The sequence below is a fragment of the Herpailurus yagouaroundi genome, unplaced genomic scaffold (assembly GCF_014898765.1).
Source record: "Herpailurus yagouaroundi ecotype Mexico unplaced genomic scaffold, PumYag 162, whole genome shotgun sequence".
Taxonomy (NCBI): domain Eukaryota; kingdom Metazoa; phylum Chordata; class Mammalia; order Carnivora; family Felidae; genus Herpailurus; species Herpailurus yagouaroundi.
In genome coordinates, this window is record NW_024412403.1 from 25,685,532 (window position 1) to 25,699,693 (window position 14,162).

Consider the following 14,162-nt stretch of genomic DNA (forward strand, 5'->3'; position numbering starts at 1 on the left):
TTAGAGTGGGAGAGAGCCAAAGCATAAGAGACTGTTGAGAACTGAGAGCAAACTGAGGGTTGATGGGGGGTGGGAGGGAGGAGAGGGTGGGTGATGGGTATTGAGGAGGGCACCTTTTGGGATGAGCACTGGGTGTTGTATGGAAACCAATTTGACAATACATTTCATATATAAATAAAAAAAAATTAAAAAAAAAAGATAAAGGAAAGGACCCAAATAAATAAAATCAAGAATGACAGAGGAGAAATCACAACCAACACAGCATAAATAAAAACAGTAGTAAGAGAATATAATGAGCAATTATATGCCAATAAAATGGGCAATCTGGAAGAAATGGACAAGTTCCTAGAAACATACACACTACCAAAACTGAAACAGGAAGAAATAGAAAATTTAAACAGACTCATAATCAGTAAAGAAATCTAATTAGTAATCAAAAATATCCCAAAAAACAAGAGTCTAAGGCCAGATGGCTTTCCAGGGAAATTCTACCAAACATTTAAGGAAGAGTTAACACCTATTCTCTTGAAGCTGTTCCAAAAAGTAGAAATGGAAGGAAAACTTCCAAACTCTTTCTATGAAGCCAGCATTACCTTGATTCCAAAACCAGACAGAGACCCCACTAAAAAGGAGAACTATAGACCAATTTCCCTGATGAACATAGTTGCAAAAATCCTCAACAAGATATTAGCCAACCAGATCCAACAATATATTAAAAAAATTATTCACCAGGACCAAGTGGGATTTATACCTGGGGTTCAGGGCTGGTTCATATCCACAAAACAATTAACATGATTCATCACATCGATAAAAGAAAGGACAAGAACCACATGATCCTCTCAAAGATGCAGAGAAAGCATTTGACAAAATACAGCATCCTTTCTTGATAAAAACCCTCAAGAAAGTAGGGATAGAAAGATCATCTCAAGATCATAAAAGCCATATATGAAAGACCCAATGCTAATATCATCCTCAATGGGGGAACACTGAGAGCTTTCCCCCTTAAGTCAGGAAAACGACAGGGATGTCCACTCACGCCACTGTTATTCAATACAATATTGGAAGTCCTAGCCTTTGGAATCAGACAACACAAAGAAATAAAAGGCATCCAAATCGGCCAGGAGGAGGTCAAACATTCACTCTATTCAGATACACGATACTCTATATGGAAAACCCAAAAGATTCCACCAAAAAGCCACTAGAACTGATTCATGAATTCTGCAATGTTGCAGGATATAAAATCAATGCACAGAAATAGGTTGCATTACTATACACCAACAATGAAGCAACAGAAAGACAAATCAAAGAATGAACCCATTTACAATTGCACCAAAAAACCATAAAATACCTAGGAATAAATATAACCAAAGAGGTGAAAAATCCATATACTGAAAACTATAGAAAGCTTATGAAAGAAACTGAAGAAGACACAAAAAAATGGAAAAAGATTCCATACTTCTGGATAGAAAGAACAAATACTGTTAAAATGTCGATACTACCCAAAGCAATCTACATATTAAATGCAATCCCTATCAAAATAACACCAGCATTCTTCACAGAGCTAGAACAAATAATCCTAAAATTTGTATAGAACCAGAAAAGACCCCGAATAGCCAAAGCGATCTTGAAAAAGAAAACCAAAGCAGGAGGCATCACAATCCCAGACTTCAAGCTATACTACAAAGCTGTCATCATCAAGACAGTATGGTACTGGCACAAGAACAGACACTCAGATCAATGGAACAGAATAGAGAACCCAGAAATGGACCCACAAACGTATGGCCAACTAATCTTTGACAAAGCAGGAAAGAATATCCAATGGAATAAAGACAGTCTGTTCAGCAAGTGGTGCTGGGAAAACTGGGCAGCAACAAGCAGAAGAATGAACCTGGGCCACTTTATTACACCATACACAAAAAGAAACTCAAAATGGATGAAAGACCTTAATGTAAGACAGGAAGCCATCAAAATCCTCAAGGAGAAAGAAGCAAAAACCTCTTTGATCTTGGCCACAGCAACTTCTTACTCAACACGTCTCCGGAGGCAAGGGAAACAAAAGCAAAAATGAACTATTGGGACCTCATCAAAATAAAAAGCTTTTGCACAGTGAAGGAAACCATCAGCAAAACTAAAAGGCAACTGACAGAATGGGAGAAGATATTCGCAAACGATATATCAAATAAAAGGTTAGTATCCAAAATCTATGAAGAAATTATCAAACTCAATGCCCAAAAAACAAATAATCCAGTGAAGAAATGGGCAAAAGACAAGAATAGACGCTTCTCCAAAGAAGATATCCAGATGGCCAACTGACACATGAAAAAATGCTCACCATCACTCATCTTCAGGGAAATACAAATCAAAACCACCATGAGATACTACCTTACACCTGTCACAATGGCTAACATTAACAACTCAGGCAAAAACAGATGTTGGAGAGGATGCGGAGAAAGAGGATCTCTTTTGCATTGTTGGTGGCAATACAAGCTGGTGCAGCCACTCTGGAAAACAGTATGGAGGTTTTTCAAAAAACTAAAAATAGAACTACCCTACGACCCAGCAATTGCACTATTAGGTATTTATCCAAGGGATACGGGTGTGCTGTTTCAAAGGGACATATGCACCCCATGTTTATAGCAGCACTATCAACAATAGCCAAAGTTTGGAAAGAGCCCAAATGGCCATCGATGGATGAATGGATAAAGAAGATGTGGTATATATCTACAACGGAGTATTACTCGTCAATCAAAAAGAATGAAATCTTGCCATTTGCAACTACGTGGATGGAACTGGAGGGTATTATACTAAGCGAAATTAGAGAAAGACAAATATCATATGACTTGACTCATATGAGGACTTTAAGACACAGAACAGATGAATATAAGGGAAAGGAAGCAAAAATAATATAAAAACAGGGAGGGGGACAAAACAGAAGTGGCTCATAAATATGGAGAACAAACTGAGGGTTACTGGAGGGGGTGTGGGAGGGGGGATGGGCTAAATGGGTAAGGGACACTAAGGAATCTACTCCTGAAATCATTGTTGCACCGTATGCTAACTAATTTGGATGTAAATTAAAAAAATAAAATTAAACAAAATCTAAAATAGAACTTCAGTATCCAGAACTGGCTAATAGTTAATACAGTATAATGGAATCATATGGTGAGTTTTCTCCCTGATGGTGAAACAGTAGCAAATATACCTTAAATCTGGTGAGCATTCAATGTAAATTAGATAATGTAATACATCTATTATAATCAGAAATAAAATAAGTCCACAAGCAAGCTGGTTACCTTTTGCACTGTTCCTACCCATTTGATGCCATCATAATTGCTTCCAGTACCCAGGATTAAAAACCTATTGCCACCATATTCAATTGCCATTCTGCTCATACTTGGGGGAAAGGATTTTTCTGAAGGAGAATGATGAATCAGAATTAGGAAAAGCTGAGCAAAGCTTGAAGATGAATATACAGTACAGGAGTTGAGACAGGCATTCTATATGCATCAACATATCCTACACCAAGTTGGTGGAGGTAATTTAGCACCGAAGGAAGCAATATTTGATCAACAACAATTTAGGTACAGGAGGTCAGAGCATGGTAGTCAATCAGCTAGACAGGCAGTTTGGGGATCAAAAGTACACAGGTAAATAGTCCCTAGAAAAGATGCTGGGTGAGTGAAAGGCTGAGCAGGTAGTCAGGAATCTGAAAACTCAAAGGAAGCAAAGAGCAGAGCAAGGTCACAGGGTCTGCATCCAGATGGGCACAAGGAGAGAAACTTTGACAGGCAGGAAATCTCGCCCACAGTTCTTCACTGGGTCATGATCAAATACAACCAGGAGTTTTGTAGCTTTGTTGTTCCTGAATTACAGAATACCTCAGACTTTTTAACGTCTGGCTTTTAGAAATGGAAATTTCCTCTTTTTTTAATTTTTTTATGTTTATTCATTTTTGAAAGATAGAGACAGAGCACAAGCAGGGGAGAGGCGGAGAGAAAGGGGGACACAGAATCTGAAGCAGGCTCCAGCCTCTGAGCTGTCAGCACCAGAGTCCGACACAGGGCTGGAACTCACGAACGGTGAAATCATGACCTGATCCAAAGTCGGACGCTCAACCGACTGAGCCACCCAGGCACCCCGGAAATTTCCTTTTTAAAAATAGAAGCCCATAAGGCTAAAATGACAAACACAGGTAGGTTTAGATCATTGGTCAACATGTTCTCATGTGGAAACTCATTTCAGGATTACAGAAGGCTCAGTGTGCTTTCCATTTGTTCTTGGATTTAAATAGGCACATCAACCATACAGTCTTCAACTGTGAGGTAGGCAGTTATTTCTGCCCCCCCGACCCCACCTTAGTTTAGTGTCATCTCATCTCCCACGACACAGAGATGACTGAAGCAGTCCTGGTTTTTATTGATTGACTTGTCCCGTATATAATTTCAAAATAGATTTGAGATAGCTAAGAATATCCCTGTCTAAACCCATCGTCCAACATACCTCTTCAGCCTCATCACAATGTGTGTTATCACAGCTTTCCAGGGCTATTGCTTCAGCTCTCTCCCCAGGCTCCTTTCTGACTCCCCTGACACTCTGTCCTTCAATTATTCTCCCTTTATTTTAGATCTTTCTTTCCTCTTCCTTCTCTCTCTTTCCTGTTTGTCTGCAAGCATGCAACATTCTTCCCTAAATATTGTAACAGTATTTCCTAAGTAACATATATTTCCTAATATTATATATAACACAATATTGAAACTTAATAGCTGATGCTCTGTTCCTAATTTCCTATTTGATGTCATTTCACGTCCTATGTTTTTAAACAGTGATTTACTCCAGCTTATAATTCCCCTCCTCCCCATTCTAAACTCATCATCTTTCTTCTATTTCTATCAGTTTGATGAAACATTTTCCAATACGGCATTGACCTATTAATTACTTAACTCCATGATATTTTCCCCATCCCTCTTGACCTAATTTTAGAGTTTTACAGGAGGAAATTTCTCATTTTTTGTCTCTGATAAATTGATTTCTCCTCTCCTATGCCCATCTCAGATGATAATGTTGAATTTTCAATGGTGACTATTATTTCTCTAATTAAATGTGGATTAACACAATTTTAGCCTTTCATCCCCTATTTCTTCTTTTCCCTTTCCTCAGAAATGTATCTCTTCCTTCTGGTTAAGTTAGCATTTCTAAATATAACTATTACATCTATACTCATAATCTAACTCATTCTCCAGCTCTGTCTTGCATCTCTGAGGAGAATCATTATATTTAATCAATGAAAGACATTTTAACATATCTAAAACTGAACAGATTTTTCTCCTTTCTCTTTGGTAAAAATCTACTTCCTCCTCCTTTTGTTTCATGTCCTCTGGGCTTAAATTCTCATGACTGCTTCTCATCTCTGCCTTCTGAGACCTCCACATTTAATCAACCAAAATCCATACTGTTTCCTGTTTCTGAATGACTTCTATTTTAGCCCTTTCTTTTTTTCTATGGCCGTCACCACTGTCCTAATTAAGGCTCATACCATCTCAAGTTTGTTCCATGAAACAGATTCTTCAAAGGTCTTCTATCACTAAGGTTTCTCTTCATACGAATCTATCTTGCAAACAGATGGGTCTTTCTAAATGCTGTTTGATCATGCTACACATCTGATTTAAATACTTTGGATCAAATCAAAGCATCTAAGCCTAGAATTCAAAATTACACACAATATATCCCAATCTTTCTAGAGCCCTCCAATTACTCCTTCCTACTCCAATTCACCAAAATGAACAGATCTTTATATTCACTGACATCGGTATATGTCTGGACCACTGAGATCTCTGAGTCTTTTCCCATGTTGTAACATCTCACCGCCTATCTGAACTTTTCTCAAATTTCAAGACCAAGTTCACATTTCTGTCCTCTCCATAGAGTATTTATTGTCCTGCAACACACAATGATCTTCTAAAATCTGTATATACAATACTCTGCATATTTTTTGTATAAACCATGCAATGCATGCTATTTTGACATACAATATCTCTTCAACTTTTTCATTTCTTCTACTTCAGAAAATGTGTCTTATGTATCTATATTAGCCATTTGTTTTTTAATTCATAGTAAGCTTAGTATTTTTATTGATTTTATTGAAGACCATAATACTTACTTGTAATAAGACATGTAATAATGAACTTTCATTTTTCTCTCTAAAATTTTGTGAGTTATATATGTGTATATAATCCATTATTTAATTTTTCATATTTTTCTTTCAATTTTATAAAAATAATATTTTTATCTCCATTTTTACACTTGTGTGTGATACATACATGCATATTCCCTCCTCAACTCCTCTGTGACTTAGACAAGCAATGACATTCTGTATTTCAATGTCTTTCCTTTTATTTATTAATTTTTTTTTGAGAGAGAGAGAGAGAGAGAGAACAAGCAGGGGAGAGGGGCAAAGAGAGAAAGAGAAAGAATCTCAAGCAGGCTCCACACTCAGCACAGAGGCCCATGCAGGTCTCAGTCTCACAACCCTAGGATCATGACGTGAACCAAAATCAAGAGTCAGATGCTCAACCAAATGAGCCACCCAGGCACCCCAAAGTCTTTCCTTTTGAATTGAGAATTAGACTACCGGTCTTTACCTTCTCACTTTGGGATGTAAACATAAATATCTACTATGTAATGAAGATATATTGTGTACCTATAAATACAGCATAGCACTTCAGAGGAAAACCAGTCTTTGCAGGTAAGTTATTATTGCCATTATCTTACATTATGAGGAGTAGAAATCTTTACGATGGAATATATAACAGGATTTATCTAAGCAAAGCTACTATGGAGTGCCATTAATAACTTTTTCTTTACATGTATTTTTTTTTCCTAAATGTACATCTCAAAGACTAGTAAAATTAGTTTGATGGAAGTGCCAATTTAAGTGCTCATAGTTTTTAAATTGTCTGATAAATAATATTAACTGTAGCAAATTTATTATTCTTCTTTTAGAGCATTTCATATCACAATCCAAATTTGCTACATTGAATTCCTAGGTTTTAAATCTTCAGTATTTATTATGGCTACAAGTTGGTTTGAAATAGAGCAGCAGCACCCTCTAGTGGTGACTATCTTTTCAGAAGCTGCATATATTTTTATTTCCTGAAGTAATTTCAATTGCTTTTTCAATTCTATTTTTTTCCATAAATGTTTGCTAGTGAAGTTTGTCACACATCATAATTACATATAATTTTTTCAAGTTGTCTATCTTTCATAAAATATATCAAAACATATATAGTCATTAATTATTTTCAAGGATGTCATTGTTTGTTTTTAATGTAGAAATCAAATGTCTAGAACATTTCTCACAACTTTCCACCCAAAGTAGTTGTGTTTTCTTGTCAAATATAACCAAAAATTCAACATACATATGAAACTGAGGCAGTTTGTAAAAAATTTTTTTCATTGATTTTGTCTGTGAATAATTTTAATATAAAATGACTAAAGGGGCCCATGAAGGAAAAGACGAGGTTAACAAAAAGTCCAAATATTTACCCCCCAATACTAAGTTTCCCAGAATACATAATAGTGGCTTATTTATATACATAGGAAAATGAGAAGATGTTTATTTGTGGGTTAATTCAGTTAAGTAAATATTGATCAAATATCAGTTACTGCTGGGTGGTGAAGATATACTAATAAATATGCTACAATCACAAAAAGCATTTCTCCAGCCCTAGTTTTATTAAAACAATATCCCATAATAGTTTTATTAGGTTATTGCATATCAATAATCTTTCCACTTCACAAATAAGACAACTAGAGTATAGAAACTTTATTTTTTTTTTCAACGTTTATTTATTTTTGGGACAGAGAGAGACAGAGCATGAACGGGGGAGGGGCAGAGAGAGAGGGAGACACAGAATCGGAAACAGGCTCCAGGCTCTGAGCCATCAGCCCAGAGCCCGACGCGGGGCTCGAACTCATGGACCGCGAGATCGTGACCTGGCTGAAGTCGGACGCTTAACCGACTGCGCCACCCAGGCGCCCCTAGTATAGAAACTTTAAAATGTATTCAAATGCATTTTGGTTTTTTTTTTTTTTTTTGGTTTTTTTAAAAAAATATATTTTAGAGAGAGACAGAGAACATGAGCAGGGGAGAACGGCAGAGAGAGAGAGAGAGAATCTTAAGCAGGCTCCACACTCAGCATCGAGCTCCATACCACGACCCTGGGATCATGACCTGAGCCAAAATCAAGAGTGGGACCCTCAACCAACGGAACCATCCAGGTGCCCCAAATGCATTTTGAATACCAGAAGTAGAACCCTGCTAACTAGTCTGCATTTAAATTTTACAATATCTGACAACTTGCATGATGTTTTAAAATACATAGCGCTTATAAACACATGTACATGTATATTTCAATCAAAACTGTGAAAAATAATTCCATAAGAAGTGAGATTTTTTTAAGTTTTTTTTCTAACGTTTATTTATTTTAGAGAGTGGGGGGAGACAGAATGCAAGCAGGGGAGAGGCAGAGAGGGAAACACAGAATCCAAAGCATGCTCCAGGTTCCAGCTGTCAGTATAGAGCCCGATGCCAGGCTCAAATTCATAACCCCTGAGACCATGACCTGAGCCAAAGTCAAAAGCTTAACTGATTGAGCCACCCAGGTGCCCCCCAAACCACCTAATTTGTAGTATTTTGTTATGGTAGCCCCAGCAAACTAATACAGGTACCCTCATCAAGCTAGCACCTTGTGGCTTCCTTACACCCCGATCACAACTTTGTAAATAGTCACTTCTCATATTGCCTTGGATACCCAGTTAGAGGGTGCCATACAGTTCTGATTCATCCCTCTATGTATTAGTCCTAGGGTTTTTGTTTTGTTTTGTTTTTTGTTTTTGTTTTTGTTGTCTTTAAGGCAATGATAATGATATGTATCAGTTTCCCAGGACAGATCTGGGAACCAGAAATCTGAAATCAAGATCTCAGCAGAGCTCTACTCATTCTGGGGACTCTAAAAGAGAATCCTGCCTTGCCTGTTCCAGCTTCTGTTAACTCCAGAGTTCCTTGGGGTGCATCACCCTAATCTCTGACTCCATTTTCACATGACCTTCTCCTCTGTGTCTTCTCTATCCTTTCTTCTAAGCATGCCTGTTGGATTGAGAGGCTGGCCTAATTAATCCAGCATATTCCCATCTCAAAATCTTCACCTAAATTCTATATGCAAAGATCTTTTTTCTAAAGGAGATCACATTTATAGGCTCCACTTTTGAAGGAGCACCACTCAAACTACTACAGACAGAAGAACAAGTCTCAAAAGGAATTTACTATCTTCTTGCCTGATGCCATCTGTTCAGTGTAACATCTCTTGTGAAAAATAATAAAGGAAAACTATCATTATTAGAAAGCATAGGATCCCATATAATTAATATACAAGTAAAGATAAGTACGATGTGCATACAACTTGCCTTCCTTAAGTCAAAATAAGGCACTTGGAGCACATAAAAATGTTAAATAAAGAATTTTAATAAATAGAATATGTAGTTAGTGCATTTTAACAAGTGTATATAAGAAACCATAGTGGGGAGCAATCGGAAGATGGTGGGTAGGAGGACGCTGGGCTCACCTCCTCCTGCTGATCGCTTAGATTCCACCCACATCTGCCTAAACAACCCAGAAAACCACAAGACAGCTAGCAGAACAGACTCTCTGGATCCAAGCTAGACACAAGGCAGACAGAAGAGGGTAGGAAGGGCGGAGAGGCGGTGTGCACTACACGGACTGGCAGGAGGGAGCCAGGGTGGTGGAGGGGCAGCCTGCCTAGCAAGGCAAAGCCCCCGAAGTCTGGCTTGCAAAAGCAGAGGGGCCGGACTCCGTGAGTTCTGACAGCCAGCAGTACTTAACATCTGGAATGTTAAAAGTCAAAAGCTCTGCTCTCAGAGAGCAGGGAGGGGAAGAGGACACTGGGAGGGTGAATTGTTGAGCCCTATAAGACAGAGCTGAGCTTGGCAGGGGAACAAAGGCGCTGGAAAGCACCATCTCCCTCTCCCATCCCCCAGCCAAAATTCCAAAGGGAGCCATTTCCCATCACCGAACATGCTTACACCTTGCAAATGCCCAAATGCTGTGCTTCTGTGGATCCATCCCTCCAACGGGCCTGCCACCCTCCTGGTACTGCAGAGCCCCTCCCACAGGGGACCACACTCAGCAAAGCGAGCTAAGCCTACCCCCCTGCCCCTGTGCACCTTGCAGATCCATCCCGACTAATATGCCAGATCCCATCGAAGCAGCACCACAAGCCTGGCAGTGTGCAAATAGCCTAGACAGGGGCCAGACCACTCCACAGTGAGTCCTGCCCCTCGGAGAGGGGAAGATAAAGTACACACCAGTCTGACTGTGGCCCCAGCAGTGGGCTGGGGGCAGACATCGGGTCTGACTGCAGCCCTGCCCACCAACACAAGTTACTCCAGACAGCACAGGGGAAGTGCCCTTCAGTTTGGAACCACCACAGGGACTACCCAAAATGATGAAATGGAAGAATTATCCTCAAAAGAAACTCCAGGAAGTAGCGACAGCTAATGAATTGATCAAAAACAATTTAAGCAATATAAAAGAACAAGAATTTAGAATAATAGTCATGAAATTAATCACTGGGCTGAAAAAAGCATAGAGGACAGCAGAGAATCTATTGCTACAGAGATCAAGGGACTAAGAAATAGTCGTGAGGAGATAAAAAATTCTATAAATGAGGTTCAAAATACAATGGAAGTGGCCATAGCATGGATTGAAGAGGCAGAGGAGAGAATAGGTGAATTAGAAGATAAAATTACGGAAAAAGAGGAAGCTGAGAAAAAGAGAGATAAAAAATCCAGGAGTAGGAGGTGAGAATTAGAGAACTATGTGATGCAATCAAACAGAACAATATCCGTATCATAGGAATTCCAGAAGAAGAAGAGAGAGAGAAAGGGGCTAAAGGTGTACTTCAACAAATCATAGCTGAGAACTTCCCTGATCTGGGGAAGGAAAAAGGCATTGAAATCCAAGAGGAACAGAGAACTCCCTTCAGACATAACTTGAATCGATCTTCTGCATGACATATCATAGTGAAACTGGCAAAATACAAGGGTAAAGAGAAAATTTTGAAAGCAGCTAGGGATAAACAGGCTCTAACTTACAAAGGGAGACCCATAAGAGTAGCGGCATACCTATCTACTGAAAATTGGCAGGCCAGAAAGGAATGGCAGGAAATCTTCAATGTGATGAACAGAAAAAATATGCAGCCAAGAATGCTTTATCCAGCAAGTCTGTCATTCAGAATAGGAGAGATAAAGGTCTTCCCAAACAAACAAAAACTGAAGGAATTCATCACCACTAAACCAGCCCTACAAGAGAGCCTAAGAGGGACTCTGTGAGTGAAATGTTTCAAGGAGCACAAAGTACCAGAGACATCACTACAAGCATGAAACCTACATACATCACAATGACTCTAAAACCATATCTTTCAATAATAACACTGAATGTAAATAGACTAAATGCTTCAATCAAAAGACATAGGGTATCAGAAGGGATAAAAAAAACAAGACCCATCTATTTGCTTTCTACAAGAGACTCACTCACTTTAGACCTCAGAACACATTCAGATTGAAAGTGAGGTGATGGAGAACTATCTATCATGCTACTGGAAGCCAAAAGAAAGCTGGAGTAGCCATACTTCTATCAGACAAACTAGACTTCAAATTAAGGTGTAACAAGAGATGAAGAAGGGCAATGTATAATAATTACATGGTCTATCCATCAGGAAGAGCTAACAATTATAAATGTCTATTAACCAAATACGGAAGCCCCCAAATATATAAAACAATTAATCACAAACATAAGCAACCTTATTGATAAGAATGTGGTAATTGCAGGGGACTTTAATACTCCACTTACACCAATGGATAGATCATCTAGACACAGGATCAATAAAGAAACAAAGGCCCTGAATGATATATTGGATCAGATGGACTTGACAGATATATTTAGAACTCTGCATCCCAAAGCAACAGAATATACTTTCTTCTCGAGTGCACATGGAACATTCTCCAAGATAGATCACATACTGGGTCACAAAACAGCCCTTCATAAGTATACAAGAATTGAAATCATACCATGCACACTTTCAGACCACAATGCTATGAAGCTTGAAATCAACCATAGGAAAAGTGGAAAACTTCCAAAAGAATGGAGGTTAAAGGACACCCTATTAAAGAATGAATGGGTCAACCAGGCAACTAGAGAAGAAATTAAAAAATATATGGAAACAAATGAAAATGAAAATACAACAATCCAAATGCTTTGGGATGCAGCAAAGGCAGTCCTGCAAGGAAAATACATTGCAACCCAGGCCTATCTCAAGAAACAAGAAAAATCCCAAATACAAAATCTAACAGCACACCTAAAGGAAATAGAAACTGAACAGCAAAGACACCCCAAACCTAGCAGAAGAAGAGAAATAATAAAGATCAGAGCAGAAATAAATAATATAGAATCTAAAAAAACAGTAGAGCAGATCAATGAAACAAAAAAGTTGGTTTTTTGAAAGAATAAACAAAATTGATGAAATTCTAGCCAGGCTTCCCAAAAAGAAAAGAGAGATGACCCAAATAGATAATATCATGAGGAAAATGGAATTATTACAACCAATCCCTCAGAAACACAAGCAATTATCAGGGAATACTATGAAAAATTATATGCCAATAAACTGGACAACCTGGAAGAAATGGACAAATTCCTAAGCACCCACACACTTCCAAAACTCAAACAGGAAGAAATAGAAAACTTGAATAGACCCATAACCAGCAAAGAAATTGAGTCAGTTATCAAAAATCTCCCAACAAATGAGTCCCCGACCAGAGAGCTTCCCTGGGGAATTCTACCAGACATGTAAAGCAGAGATAATACCTATCCCTCTCAAGCTGTTCCAAAAAATAGAAAGGAAAGGAAAACTTCCAGACTCATTCTATGAAGCCAGCATCACTTTGATTCCTAAACCAGACAGAGACCCAGTAAAAAAAAGAGATCTACAGGCCAATATCCCTGATGAATATGGATGCAAAAATTCTCAATAAGATACTGGCAAATCGAATTCAACAGCATAGAAAAAGAATTATTCACCATGATCAAGTGGGATTCATTCCTGAGCTGCAGCGCTGGTTCAACATTCACAAATCAATCAATGTGATACATCACATTAATAAAAGAAAACATAAGAACCATATGATCCTGTCAATCGATGCAGAAAAAGCATTTGACAAAATTCAGCATTCTTTCTTTTTTTTTCAGCATTCTTTCTTAATAAAAACCCTCGAGAAAGTCGGGATAAAAGGAACATACTTAAACATAAAAGCCATTTATGAAAAGCCCACAGCTAATATCATCCTCAATGGGGGAAAACTGAGAGCTTTCCCCCTGAGATCAGGAACATGACAGGGATGTCCACTCTCACCACTGTTGTTTAACATAGTGTTGGAAGTTCTAGCATCAGCAACAACAGCATCCAGACAACAAAAGGAAATCAAAGGCATCAAAAGTAGCAAAGATGAAGTCAAGCTTTCACTTTTTGCAGATGACATGATATTATACATGGAAAACTCAATAAACTCCACCAAAAGTCTGCTAGAACTGATACATGAATTCAGCAAAGTCGCAGGATACAAAATCAATGTACAGAAATCAGTTGCATTCTTATACACTAATAATAAAGCAACAGAAAGACAAATAAAGAAACTGATCCCATTCACAACTGCACCAAGAAGCATAAAATACCTAGGAATAAACCTACCCAAAGATGTAAAAGATCCTTATGCTGAAAACTATAGAAAGCTTATGAAGGAAATTGGAGATACAAAGAAATGGAAAAACATTCTGTGCTCATGGATTGGAAGAATAAATATTGTTAAAATGTCAATACTACCCAAAGCAATCTACACATTCAGTGCAATCACAATCAAAATTGCACCAGCATTCTTCTCAAAGCTAGAACAATCAATCCTAAAATTTGTATGGAACCACAAAAGACCCCAAAGAGCCAAAGTAATATTGAAGAAGACCAAAGTGGGAAGCATCACAATCCCAGACTTCAGCCTCTACTACAAAGCTGTAATCATCAAGACATCATGGTATTGGC